Source organism: Sciurus carolinensis, chromosome 4 (assembly GCF_902686445.1).
Source record: "Sciurus carolinensis chromosome 4, mSciCar1.2, whole genome shotgun sequence".
NCBI lineage: Eukaryota > Metazoa > Chordata > Mammalia > Rodentia > Sciuridae > Sciurus > Sciurus carolinensis.
The window spans coordinates 153858816-153872177 of NC_062216.1; the positions used below are offsets into that span (position 1 = coordinate 153858816).

The following is a 13362-nucleotide window of genomic DNA, read 5'->3' on the forward strand; positions in this document are numbered from 1 at the left end:
TAGTACTACTCCTACGTATTGTGTCTGCGTGCGCTCATCTATCCCATATACGCACCTCCAATAGGATGCACTAATATTCGAAAAGTGTTGGCTCATCTTACGGGAGATCATGGAAAGGCGCCATCTGCCTTTGCCCAGTGGCGACTTTCATTGAGAAGGTGCACTCTCCTCCTACTCCCTCTGATTGCTTAGTGCCCTGCCTGTTTCCCCTTGCTGGTAAAATCTCCTTTCAAGTCAGGATCTGCAGTTTATCCACCCTAAGGTCTGGATGACAGAGCATTTGGGGCACTGCGCTTGGAAAGGTCACTGACCTCTTATCAGGGATCAAATCCTGAGCTGATGAGATTGCAGGTATCTGGTGCAGCTAGAGAAGTTCCTCTGACCGTAGCAATCTTCCCTGGCCCTCGGAAGCTCTTCCAGAAGGGGCATGGTTAACTGGGCTCAGGGGGAGGTTTGTTCACGGCTAAAGGTGCCTGCTGGAGCTCTCTGGGAGTTTGCCCCTCTTCCTCAAAGACTGCTTCTCTCCAAGCCTGGGGTCATTTAGGAATATCTGTCAGCTTTTCCTTTTTTTTCCACTTTTCATTTTTGTCTGTGGGTTTTGAATCTTGTTATGCCTTAGACACAAGCTGTAGTCCTTTGAACATTTTTCCCTAATATTCTTCTGTATTTTTGGATATGCATCATTTTTTTTCTACCTACATACCATCCAGATATTCATTCCTAGTTGGCCACTGTATTTCTTTCACCAAGGTTTGTATTCATGATTGAAAGTTGTTCACATATTAAAACTATTTTTCTGAGACATTCTCCTGAAATAGTCTTCTTTTTTTAAAAATGTAACTTGCTTCATCTGTATTGTCTGCACAGATTTCACAAATTAAAGTACAGGGTTCAAGTGTAAGGTATACCTTTATGAGCAATATATGCTTGAACAACCATTTAATTTCTCAACCTCTTTCCTCAGTGACATGGGAACCAAAAGCTCTGCCCATAGTTTGTAAAAATCAAGATAGATTATAGCATTTCGTAAACTCAAAGGTGATGTAGAAGCTTTGGGGATTCTTTTTAAAATCCATTCTAGAGGGCTGGGGAGATAACTCAGTCGGTAGAGTGCTTGCCTTGCAAGCACAAGACCCTGGGTTCGATCCCCAGCACCGCAAAAAAAAAAAAAAAAAATTCTAGTTATGCCTTCAAGTAATTTTTTTTTTTTCCAAAGAGAGGGCATGAAGAGACTCATTATGTTTAGTAATTTGTGAAAGAAGATGTAAGAGATCTCTGTTCCACATTTCCCCATTACCTGAAATAGCTCTATGCATTCCTGTCATATGACTGTCAGTTATTACTCCCAGAATGATATTATTTAATGCACAGATAGCCCAGAGGGAGGATATTCTCAGGTATAAATAGAAAAGAAGAAATGTCCACTGATAAAGAAAATGGGCCAGACCGATGGGCTACACCAGGATCCAGATCATTCTGTAGAGCATCTGTCTATGGCATGGTCAGGCTGAGGTGCTCCCAGGTCACTCAGAAGCCTGGACTGAGGCCATGAGGCTCTACATGAATAAGAAAATGAAAATGAAAGTTAATGTTTATTAAGTACCTATTTAGGCATAAGACACTTCAAATAATGATAAAAACTGCTAACTTTGAGGGTCTGTTAGACGCTGAATAGATTTTACCCAAGTTGCTAATCCTTGCCCTGCCCTGTGACACTAGTATTATCATGAATATCAGATAGTTGAAGAATCTCTGGGTTCTTTGATGCCAAAGTCAGTGTTGAATTTGTCCCAAGGATCCTGAGATACAGATGTCATCATCTACATCTAGCACCTGAGGTCTTGGGACAGAGAGAATTTGAGTAGCTTGTTCACATGACTTTATGTGGAAGACCTGGAATGCCTTGAGGTCAGCCTGGCCCTACTCACTATACCACACTGCCCTTGAGGGTTAGAATTCTTGGCAATGATCTTTGTTTGTTTTTTTTTTTTTTGTTTTGTTTTTTTGTCTTTTAATTTATCATCTATTACAGATTTATACTTTCATAAAATACAAATAAAATGAATTATTAGAAAAATAAAATTAAATACAGATATAAAAAGCATAAACTCAACTCCCTTTTTAAAATTCAACCATCATAAAATGACCCCCGTCACATTGATTTAGATTCTTCTCAACGCTTGCTGATGATTTCCATGACTACGTTGTAGCAGTCTGAAAACACAATTTTGAAACTCAGCACCCATCCATGGACAAGCTTTTGAGGAGTGCTGCTGTTGGGTTTTGAAGTCTGATTCCTCATTTGTTAGCTGAAGTGTGTAGTATGGATTTAATTTCAATATTTACCAGTGAGGTTTTGGATAACACTGCATAGGAAATATTCTGAAATATAGTTAAAAGTCACTGCCCCTACTCTTTGTGTTTTTATCTAAGCTAAGTTAAATAGAATGTCTCAACAATATGCCCACAAGAATTCAATTAATTTCGTATGGTATGTGTCTATTACTTGAAGGTCTACTGTCTCATAACTTGTGTAACTAAAAAATGTAGACCACTGTAAATTAGCTCCTGATGTAATAAAGATACTACATGTTGTAGGTATATTGCTTTTCTCTCCAGAGGACAGACTCATTGTTGTGTTGATTAATTAATATTCTTTTCCACTGTATTCAAGCAGGTTCAAGAAATTAAAAGAAGCATGATAACAAAGACAACAAAGCAAACATTTTTCCCACAGAAACTAGAGGAATGTTTGACTCCTGCTATTTCTTGCTGGGCAGAACAAGTAGGCTTAGCTTCAGTCCCTTTTCCAACATTTCTGAAAATAAATCTTAAAATAGTGTGGCCATGAAAAAATAGTGAGCCCAGTTTTTCCAAAGAAGAACAGGGACTATTTTTGCAGAAAATTGATAAGAGAAAAAGACTTAATAAATAGAAAATGTAAGAGTCACTTTTTTTTTAATGTATATACAGCAACCTCGTATCCCAGATTTTAAGACAAAACTGTTTTGATTTCTAACTCACCCTTCCAAGCACATCACTGATTTCTGGAGCTTTGCACTAACTTGGTTTTAGAACTGGTTATTATTAATCTTAATTGGCCTTTAACTTAAGAAAGATACAAGGTTAGAGGATCTGCGTGGCTTGGTCATTACATTGCATGTGTTACAACTCAGTCAATGTAGAGATTTCTCTGCATTCAGCTAAGGTTAAAATGATGGCAGAAAATACTTTATAATAGAGCTTTTGCTGATCAGCACATTGGCCTCCTTGGTACCCCAAAATTCAAAGGAAGCTCTGCTTTTGTTCTTAAGTAGTTCTCTGTCTTGGGTTCTTATCCATTATTTAAGATATAATCAGTCATACATTGATCATTCATTTATGGAGCACCATGGTGTCCCTGGTTCTGGTGGAGGTTGCCAGTCTTGGAAGACAGTTGTGAAGACGTGGTTCCACCTGCAAAGGGTTTCCAGCTTGTGGGGGGAGGAACACAGATACAAGGATTACTTTTGGACATTGAGTTCTTGCTATGATAAAAAGACTGACTGTACTATGAATATAGAAGAAGTAACAAACTGGTGGTTGGAAGTGCTTCAAAAAATAACTGATGTTTAGCCGAGATATGAAAACATAAGAAACTATGTGCCCTCCAATGGACTCTTTCCATTCATGGTCTATTTTCCTGGGACTTAGTCTCCAGAGTGATTGTCTTCATGGAATTTTCCATGTCATTTTCCTCCTCCATCATGCTCCTTGTGTCTGAACAATAGCTGAGAATTAGTGTGGTTACAGGCAATATTTTATTTATAATAACAATATTTCTCTGCTGATGTTTTTGCCATATTGATCACCAACAGATTTCTTCTAGTTTCCAAAACTTAGCATATGCTGAGTATTTTCATTTCCTTCTTCCCCTTTGATAAAAAGCATCAGCAGTTAACGAGTTCCTGACTACTTAATAGAATTTTACCTTTGCCCTCAAGGATCTACAAGACAGGGCACACCTAAGATAGCATTTAACTTTTTAAAAATAAGCTCATATGTATTCAGGTTTAGCTATGGGAACCTTGAAAACATGGATGACTTTTGTTTAAAAAGATAGGAGTTAGTAACCTGTGTGAGCTTAGAGAATATTTGAAATCCTTCTTCCCCTTTACAAAAAGAATCCTGGGGCAGGGTGGGTGGGATGTGGTGCTTATTAAAAATAAATAAGGACTTTGAGGAATATAACCTGTAAGCATACATCACTAACTGTTAACCAGACAGCGTCAACAAAGAAAAAAGACAATGTTCAGCAACAGGAACAAGCACCCGAGTGAGACGGGCAGGTGCCTCACAGTGTTTGACTGCAAATTAGACACTGGTCAGTTAATTCACACAGAATTTTAAAGTCATTAATAAGTTCCCACAGTACAGGGAATGTCATTTAAAGTATGACTTTAGCAAAACCTTCTGAATGTCAGGAAAGTGGCAAGGATGAATGTCAGTATCTTTGTATAGGCACCTACTCTGTCCTGATCCACAATTCTACAGTTCTGACATGAAGGACTTGTGCATCTACAAATGCTGATAGGCATGCCTTGGTAAATGTCCGTCTCTGTTCTTTTATTAAAATACAATTCAAATATATCAAAAGCTTGGCACCATGCCTACACATGGACCAACCAGTTTTTCTGTGGGATTGGAGACACTGCAGTTATTGAAAGACACTTACTCCCTCTCCTGAAGCACTTATATGTCTGAACATCTAGTCTTAAGGATTGTCTTAACATCTAGTGGTTTTAACATCTCACATTAAGCATGTGATAACAAGGTAAGTAGAATATGCAATGGGCATAACTAACAAAGTAATCTGTCAAGCATTGGGGTTTATGTCTAAGAACATTTGCTCAGGAAGTGCTGTTGCAGAGGGGAGCCAAGGATTGATAGAAGCTAGTCAGAAGTGAACAGCAAAGTTGGGCAGAATCTGGAGACCAGGCCTAGGATGGAGAGTGATATTACTGAGCAAATGTGAGAGCTAGAATTGGATATTGTAATTGAATAGACTTGTTGGTTAAATCCTGGAATCTAACAATTGAAATATAGTCCTGGGATCTTGGAGGGTTTGGGAAGACCATTTACCAGGAGACCAGAGACCTAAGACCTAGACCCTTACCTGGGCTAAATTTGGAAATGTTTCTTGGTCTCTCACAGCTTCTTTCCCTTCATCTATAAAATGAAAATGATGTATTTATTCTTTGTCTAACTCATAGGGTGACTACAGAGTGTATTAATAGTGACAGTACTTTGTAAGCAATGAAATATAAGTCAAGATCAGTTTTGTTGGTTAGTACTTTACATGGCAAAGAAAACAATATTTAGGAACAATTATCTCAAAATATAAACAATTCCTGGAAAGTCTAGATAAGAGATGATGAACTCAAATGAGCCAAGAGGGGAGTTCAATCATGATCATAATGTGGAATAGCAGGGACTGTGGAAAACTTGAGAAGCCTTTCCTGGTCCGACAGTTGAAACAGTGTGCTGTCGTGTGAGACTATAGATAGAGCAATGCTAGATCTAAATTTAATTTCTCAATTTCTAAAGATCTCCCTTTCTTTAATTTTTATTTTTGTAAGATCTCACTTTAAAACTGGAAATTCAGATAGTCAGGTGAGCCTCCTTGGTGACTCAATCCAACTTCCATGAGCCATGCAGTGTGATCCTGCAACAAGTGCACACACACACACACACGCACACACACACACACACACACAAACCCATGAATTCTGACCAGTGGACTGTGACCTCAGGTTCAGTGAACAAAGGAAAGTAAATATATCCCCAGTCACTTGAAATTAATGTCCATATCATAGAACTGAGCCACGCTGGTGCACAGTTGTGGAAGCCTTGCTTGAACACTAAATGGTGCCCAAGGCCGTCTTTATGTTCCTTGTCCCTAGATTCTGAGGACATTTTGTCTACTCTTCTATCTGTTTTCCTCTTCCATAACACCTCACGCGGCCCTCAGAGTCAGATGGGCTGACTCCTGCATTGAGCGTGCCATGCCTTGGTTCAAAAGGTACTTCTGTCCCAGGCTGCATGGAACTCAGTCTTAAACACAGCCCACTTCCTTTTGCCTGGCTCTCCTTGCCGGCTCACTGGGGCGCTCCTTCCTGTTCTACTCCTTCATCTCTGTATCTTACTAAGATCATGTTCCGTGCAAATGGAACCTTCTGAAACGCATTTGTCTTGGCTCCCAGTTCTCAAAGTTCTTTAAAACCACAAATATGCGATGGCAGAGCTTGTGGTTATTTTTAATGGACTCCCAGAAATTTTCTTAAGCTGAGCAAGAAATGGGAACCTTGCTAATTGTTTATTATTATGGCTCTGTCTTATTAAGCTATATTAAATCCTAAGCCAACTGCAAGTAGATGTGAATGCCTGATTACAAATGCAGACACATACTCTCTAATGATGATTTAATCTCAACCTTAAAGACTGTTTCTTAAAATACACTTCTTATTTTATGTTAGCATTTTCATCACAGAATTCAAATATTGCCCTAAAAGTATTATTAGCACAATACACTGAATAGGTAATGGGTTTAAGATCATAAAAATCTCATCTTGTATTTTTAACTTTTGTATCTCCAATAAAGAAGCATTCTGTGGATGATATTTCTTTTTATGAACATGAAAAAAAAGTTCCTAGAAAAAAATTGCATTTTCTAAAAGAGGACACATTTATTTATATATTTATTTTTTTTACCATATCTTTGATATTCTAATACATATGGTTTCAGACTTTAATTTGATTTATACCCAGGATATGAGAAAAGGGAAAATGAGTGATTTATTTTCATTTATTGCTATACTGAGTTATATACCCTTTGGATGTATGGAAGAGGACTGTAGGACTTACTCTCGACGATACGAGAAGGAAATGGTAAAGGAAATAATATTGGAAGGATTACCTTTCTGGAAACCTTGGCCACCTGTGCTAGAGAACCTCTCAATTTAATCTTGACATTGCGTTCACTTTTATTTCACTTGGCTAATCATGGCTTATGAAAGATCTTAATTGGAAAATTCTGTAGTCTCCCCTGATCTGCTGGGGGTACATTCTAAGACATTCCACAGATGCCTGAAACTGCAGATAGTACCAAACCCTATATGCATTGTTTTCTTCCTATACATATGAACTTATGATGAAGTATAATATACAAATTAGGCAGAGGAGGAAATTGACAACAGCAACTAATTGAACGATTACAACAATATACTGTAACAAATGTTATTTAAAACTTAGGAATATTTTATTTCTAGATTTTTCAATTTAATATTTTCAGACTGCTGTTGACTGCAGGTAACTAAAATCACAAAAAAGTAAAACCATGGACAAGGGGGACTATTGTACTTGGCTCTCATTTCTCTCTGGGTGAAAATTGAGTTGTCTGATACATCCAAATTGTAGAAGTGTGTCTAAGGCAAAATTCATGTAATGATTTGTCTTATGGCACTCACAAAGCAAGTAGAAAAATATTAATACATAATTCTTATTGTGCTAATAGAATCACAAATGAACATAAAATCAGTTCTGATTTAAGAATCCCCAGGTAACAGATGATGACTACTAACTACTCAAATGAGTGGCTGCTTGCAGTGAATTTGAATTTTGACAAAAGTTCAAACGAGAAATTCACAGCTGCACAGGGCTGTGTTTAGATCTCTTTTACAGCAGTGTACTGGTAAATGCTTGGGTCTCACAAAAGACTGAAAAGGTTTACAGAGAAAACCTAGAGGAACACTTGTCTTCTGCGAGAAGGAATGCTTTCAGTTTCTGACTGTGAGTTAGAAATGACTTCTTTCACGCAGACCGTAACTGTCAGTGGCAAAAAGGCCATGGATTCCCAACTTCTGTCGTTTATATCTATTAACTAACAAAATGTACATAGTTGCTGTTGCTTGTTGATAACAGAGTAAGAGATATTTTTATTCTTCTCAAGTTTTCAGTACAATCCAAAGCAAATTTTCAGAGTCCAATATAAGTTTTGATATCACTGCTATGACAGAGTGTTAAGAATGAATTTAAGATAACTTCTGCTTGTAAAGTTCTCATTGCCAAAAAAATATAGTTTGATTTGCACATTTTCAGGAGAGGGGAAAAAAGGAAAAAAAGGAACTATCATCAGATCTTGGTACCTGAAAAGTGGTTTATTTCCTTAAATATTGCCAAGAGGAAAATAAATAACAAATTAATACACACAGGCATGAGTCATTTAAAATATTTGTTGGCTTTAGTATATATGAAATCACTGTAATATTTTTTAAAATGTGTTTTGATAAAAGCATCCATTCTAATTATCGAGTATATTTGATGATGCTTTTTAGTCTTAATTATAAACCAGATAGGTAGACTGAAAAATGCAAATACATGTGGCCACATTAGATTTTATATTATAGTAAAATTAAAAGATTTATTAACTATCAAGCTATCTTATTAACTGTTCAAATTTATAATTGAAATATAACCTTACAGAATGGTTTAAAAATCTACTTCTTTTATGGCCAATTTATCCAATTCATGAAATCAGCCTGTATTTAATATGCTAAACATATTGAAATAAAAACAATGCTGAATTTCTTTCCCCGCCTGAATTCTGATCGCTAATTGTTGGTGATCAATGAAAAATACTTATCAAAAATACTTATCAATATCATTACTAATTACCTTCTATATTTCAGGCAGTATGCTAGGCTACAAAGATAGATGTGTGAGATAAATTCTGTCCTAGAGGACTTCTTTGTCAAGTGGGGTGACAGGAAAATGGATAAATTACCACACAACGAATTAGAGAGGCTTGAGTCAGAAAATCTCTATGGAATAACTGAGAAAACCTTCACCTAAAAAGATGACGTTGAAGTTAATGGCTGGAATATACAGAATGAAGACACAAGGGGGAAATTATTCTAGACAGAGAAGAGAGCATCTGCAGAGGCTCCAGGTTACGCTGGGAATTTCAGTATCAATATGGTGGAGCTCTGAGCATGAGCGCATGTGAGAGGAGAAAGGTAATCAGTGGATTAGAAAGATCTGAGGAGACCAGGTGGCAATGAGCTTTGCATACAAAGCACAGGAATCGAGACTATAGGCAATTGCTAACCAAGGTAAACGCCTGAGTTTCTGAAGCCTTTTAAAATAGCCTTCTGATCTGAAATGCCGTGTTACTGTTTTTTAAGATGGTCAACTCTGCCAGTCGTGGAGAAGCCTATGTGCTGACAGAGAAAAATAAGACTATGAGTGTTTCAAATTTTTCTAGGTCCCCAATAATAAGGGGTTGATTTGGGTCATAATGATGAGAAGAGGGGAAAGAAGTTGGATTCAATAAACATTTATGTTAGTGTCAGAAGATGTGAGTGATCCATTGACCAAGATGGGGCAGAGAAAGGGTGGAGTTAGGGATGGCACCAAGTGGGCAGATCTAGAGGGCAGAGGTAGATGCCAATGCCCTGTCATGGATGCTCGCCTTGGGTCAATTTAGTTAGGGATGGCACCAAGTGGGCTGATCTAGAGGGCAGAGGTAGATGCCAATGCCCTGTCATGGATGCTCACCTTGGGTCAACTTAATGGGGACAGGGAAGGAGATAAATATTAAGTTTGAACCTCAGAAGTTTGTAATCTGGCCAGGGAACTCTTAAGACTCCCCCTTACCTGTGGTCAGGTGAGTGTTGAATGGAGGAAGCAGTATTTATGTGGCAGTGGACATTTGCTGCAACCCCAGGACTAGGAGAATGAATGAAAGAGTATAAGGGCACCACAGTGTGAAACTTGCTCACATTTCTAGACTCAGTAGAATGGAAGAGTCTGCCAAAGGGGACAGAGTAAGGCAAGGGAGAGTTGAACAGAAGTGACCTCTAAGGAAAGCCAGGCAAAAAGGGATGTTGAGCAGAAAGGAGTCGTGCGGGTTGTGAAACTTCACTGTGTCACAAGTAGTATGAAGACAGGCTGAAGGAGCACCAGCCTTAGGTGGGAAATGAAGTTCACGGTCGCCTCAGAAAAACTGAACCAGTGGGAAAGTTAGCCATATCCCAAGAGGTGGAATAATGGATGTGGCTTGAGCGAATTAGGAGTCAGCATGGTAGGCAGCTTACATTTTCTACCAATTTGGTGTTCAAGAAAAATAAAGAGTTTTGAAAAAGAAGAGAGCTGAGCTCATTTGTAAGTGACAGATGCCTGTAAGGGATGAGAGAGACTGAAGAGGAACATGCTACCCAGAACCACTTTCCTGGAGGTGAAGAGGGGCAATCCCGTGCACAGGAAGAGGGACTAGGTACAGCCCCCTCCTCCAAGATGGGAACCAAGATGCTAAGAAATTCCCTGCCCTTGGGCTCTGTTTGTTAGTCTTTGGGAAGGAGGAAGCGGAGTTGTCAGTTGAGAGCTGACAGGAGCAGAGTAGTAAAGATTTGTAACAGCTGCTTTGAGGCTGAGGCTCTTGGTGCTGGGTAGGTGCACAGGAAGGAATTTCTGAGAAGCAGTGAGGTGTCACACTGACGGGAGGCCACCCACCTGCTAGGGGTGTTTTCACCTAGCATCATTGCAAAGCTTGGCAACAGGAGTAGAAAAGATGCGGTCATCACTCAGAGTAGGACGTTAGTGCAGAGGTATTTCAGAAGGACAATGGGACAAAGTAGAAATGTCTGAAGGCGGCAATGGCAGCAGCTAAATAACCAAGGCTTCCTTCGCCTGTGCTTCTCTCTAGAGTCTCAGGGGCTTAGGCAGAAAGACTTAATTTATTCCAAGGCAGCTTTAAAAAAAAGACAAATATTTAGACAGGAATCAGCTTCTCTTCCTTACTCGATTCATCATTGTGTAAGACAACACAAATGGAGAAAGATAGACTGACTCATTGGCTTCATTTTCTTGGGTTTTTGTAGTAAAATGAGTCCTCGGAAAGTTCATCCTTTGAATAGGATTTTAACCAGCTATCTTATCTCAACAGCTATCTTTGTAATTGCTTGGATTCTCCCTTGCCTTCTAGTTAGTAGGGGATAATAAAGAGTGACCTTTGGGAAGGGATCATTATAAATTTATTTATAAAGATCTCATTGTTGGCGAACAGCTGATACTCGAGTTCCTCTGTTCGGTTGGCGTCTGAAGTCAAACCTTTAATTTACTGCTGTTGAAATTGGTTGAGGGCTGCCTTCAGGTATAAAGAGGCTTGTCATTAATATGTTCTCTGGGGTGTGACATAGTGGACTAGATGCTGAACTTGCTGGCCTGGTTCTGCCCTCAACCACTTAAATCCCAATATGCCACTTTTTGTCTCAGAGCCTCAGTGTAATCTGCATAAAAATAGCTGGGCTTCCTTCCATGTTCAGTCTGAGAGCCTGCAGGTTGCATGTGGGGGGAGAGGGACGATGGCGAAATGACCTTAAAACAAAAATGGACAACTGGAAGGATTCTGCCTCCTTCTCTCTCCCCTTCCACCCTCCCTCCTTCCTTCTTTCTTGCTCCCTCCTGCTCCCTTCTCACACTGAATGAAGTCAGAATGTAAGAAAGGTCCAACACGGCCTCCTTATCCATCTCTCAGGTCCTTAGCACAGGCGTCTCCGTCTGATGCAATCTGTGTTCCTAGCACAGTGGTGATTCGTTCTACTTATTAAATATTATTAAATATTTATTGAGTGCCCACCAGGTGCTAGTGATATATGTGAACTTCAATGATTCTCTAACGCCATTTTTTACCCCACAGCAGTGAGATTTTCTGTTCACTTATGACTTACCCACTGAACTGTAGCTACTGGAAGAAGGTCATGCTTTCTTTCTTCTAATCCCTGCCCAGCCAGTACAGTGTTAGACACATAGTGGGTGGTCAATAACCATTTGTTGGTTAAGTTAACTAGGTAAATGTATATTCACCAATCCAAATGTTACAGAGCTGAGGTCTTCCGGGAAACTGAGGTAGTGTGGAGACCCCCTTCAAAGACTGATTCTTGAGATCAAGTTAGAAAAATTTCAGACATTTCTCTCAGAGTAACAGGAGTGAGTTTATTGAAGGGATAGGAAAAGGGAAAGGGGACACTCTCCTTTTATTCAGTTTTATTGGGAGTATCAGGGAAGTTTCCAGAGAGTCCTGCCAATGTCCATATCTACCTCTTGACTTTTGATTGACAGCAGGGTGACGTCAGACTTTCAAGTCCCCTTTGCCATGACAACGCTGCGTCACCTGGGCCCAGGCTGAACAGTTCTAATTGGGTTCTTAATCATATTTACAGGTTTTATGGTTAGGAGGAATTATCCTTATCTTCCAGAATCTGGTCTGTGAAAAGACTCACAAATGTCTCTCCCTTCAAAGTAACTTGGGCTCCTCTTATCAACGTTATTTCCTGTCTGTATTTCCTTGCATGTAACAGGTAGTTTGCTGAGAGATGTGACATAGCCTGTCCACTTAGGCCATGCGGGCTACAGGTAAATTGCTTTTTGGCAAAGAAAGCTTGTGGGGGTCAGCACAGTGGGCCCATTTTATAGAATTATTCTGAAACTTGTGTTCCCACCATCTTCCTCTGTCTGTTCCCTTTCACAAAGAACGGATTGGTAAATACACACGTATGCTCGTTTACACTCTAGGTCTTACAAAAGAGGAAACATATTTAAGGAAGAGAGAGTATAAGTATCTGTGATATTAAATGCAAAGAACTATGTTTGATTAACTTGATTTGGTCGGTGATCTCAGAAATAAAAGCAACTTTATGATTTTGGTCAAACTTCTAGTTCAACTTCTACAACAAGCATTCTCTGAGAGTGATGACAGCAGATGAAAATATTAAAGAAATCGTCTTCATAAAGCCTGAGCGGGGGCTGATTAAGTTCAGGAAAAGTCAGACCTTCCATTTTCATTGTTGTCATCCAGTAGGTGATTTTGGTGAGTCACTTGTTTATTTTGTAATTGAGCAAGTCGTAAAATGAATTGAGTTTCCACGGCTTTGGTATAAATAAAGATGGGTCATCATGTGCTGTTATGCAGTAAAAGAGTGAATTTTCAAAATAGTTCCAAAGACTGGTACACTTTATGGTCATAACGCCCTTATCCAAAGAAGTGATTATCCCGTGTCTCTCCATGGACTCTTAGTTACTCTACCTAAGAGGGATATTTTCACTAAATTGGCAGTTGCTTGAATTGATTGGTTAAAATAACCTCAATCTTTTATCACATAGTGAATTGCTTCCTGAGAAGTGAAATGAACGTTTGTCATAAATGTTTTCTCCATGGGACACCCACCAAAATAGCCAAAAATGTTTAACAATTTAATACATCACTGTGTATCTGGTTCATTTCCACCATCAAGGAGATGGACCAATTTTTGGTTTTGGGTTTTTTTG

The 13362-nt window shown here is 39.0% G+C and overlaps 1 long non-coding RNA gene across 12 annotated transcripts in view; it reads left to right on the top strand.

Annotated features, from left to right (window-relative positions):
- The window catches only part of LOC124982350 (uncharacterized), a 95746-nt gene that overhangs the window by 34551 nt on the left and 47833 nt on the right, over positions 1-13362 (top strand). For 9 of the 12 annotated variants that reach the window (XR_007108258.1, XR_007108262.1, XR_007108256.1 and 6 more), the window contains one exon: positions 12754-12904. The exons of the other annotated variants lie outside the window; for them this stretch is intronic. This is a non-coding gene — a long non-coding RNA (uncharacterized LOC124982350). The remainder of the gene's footprint in view (positions 1-12753; positions 12905-13362) is intronic. 12 annotated transcript variants of the gene reach the window in all.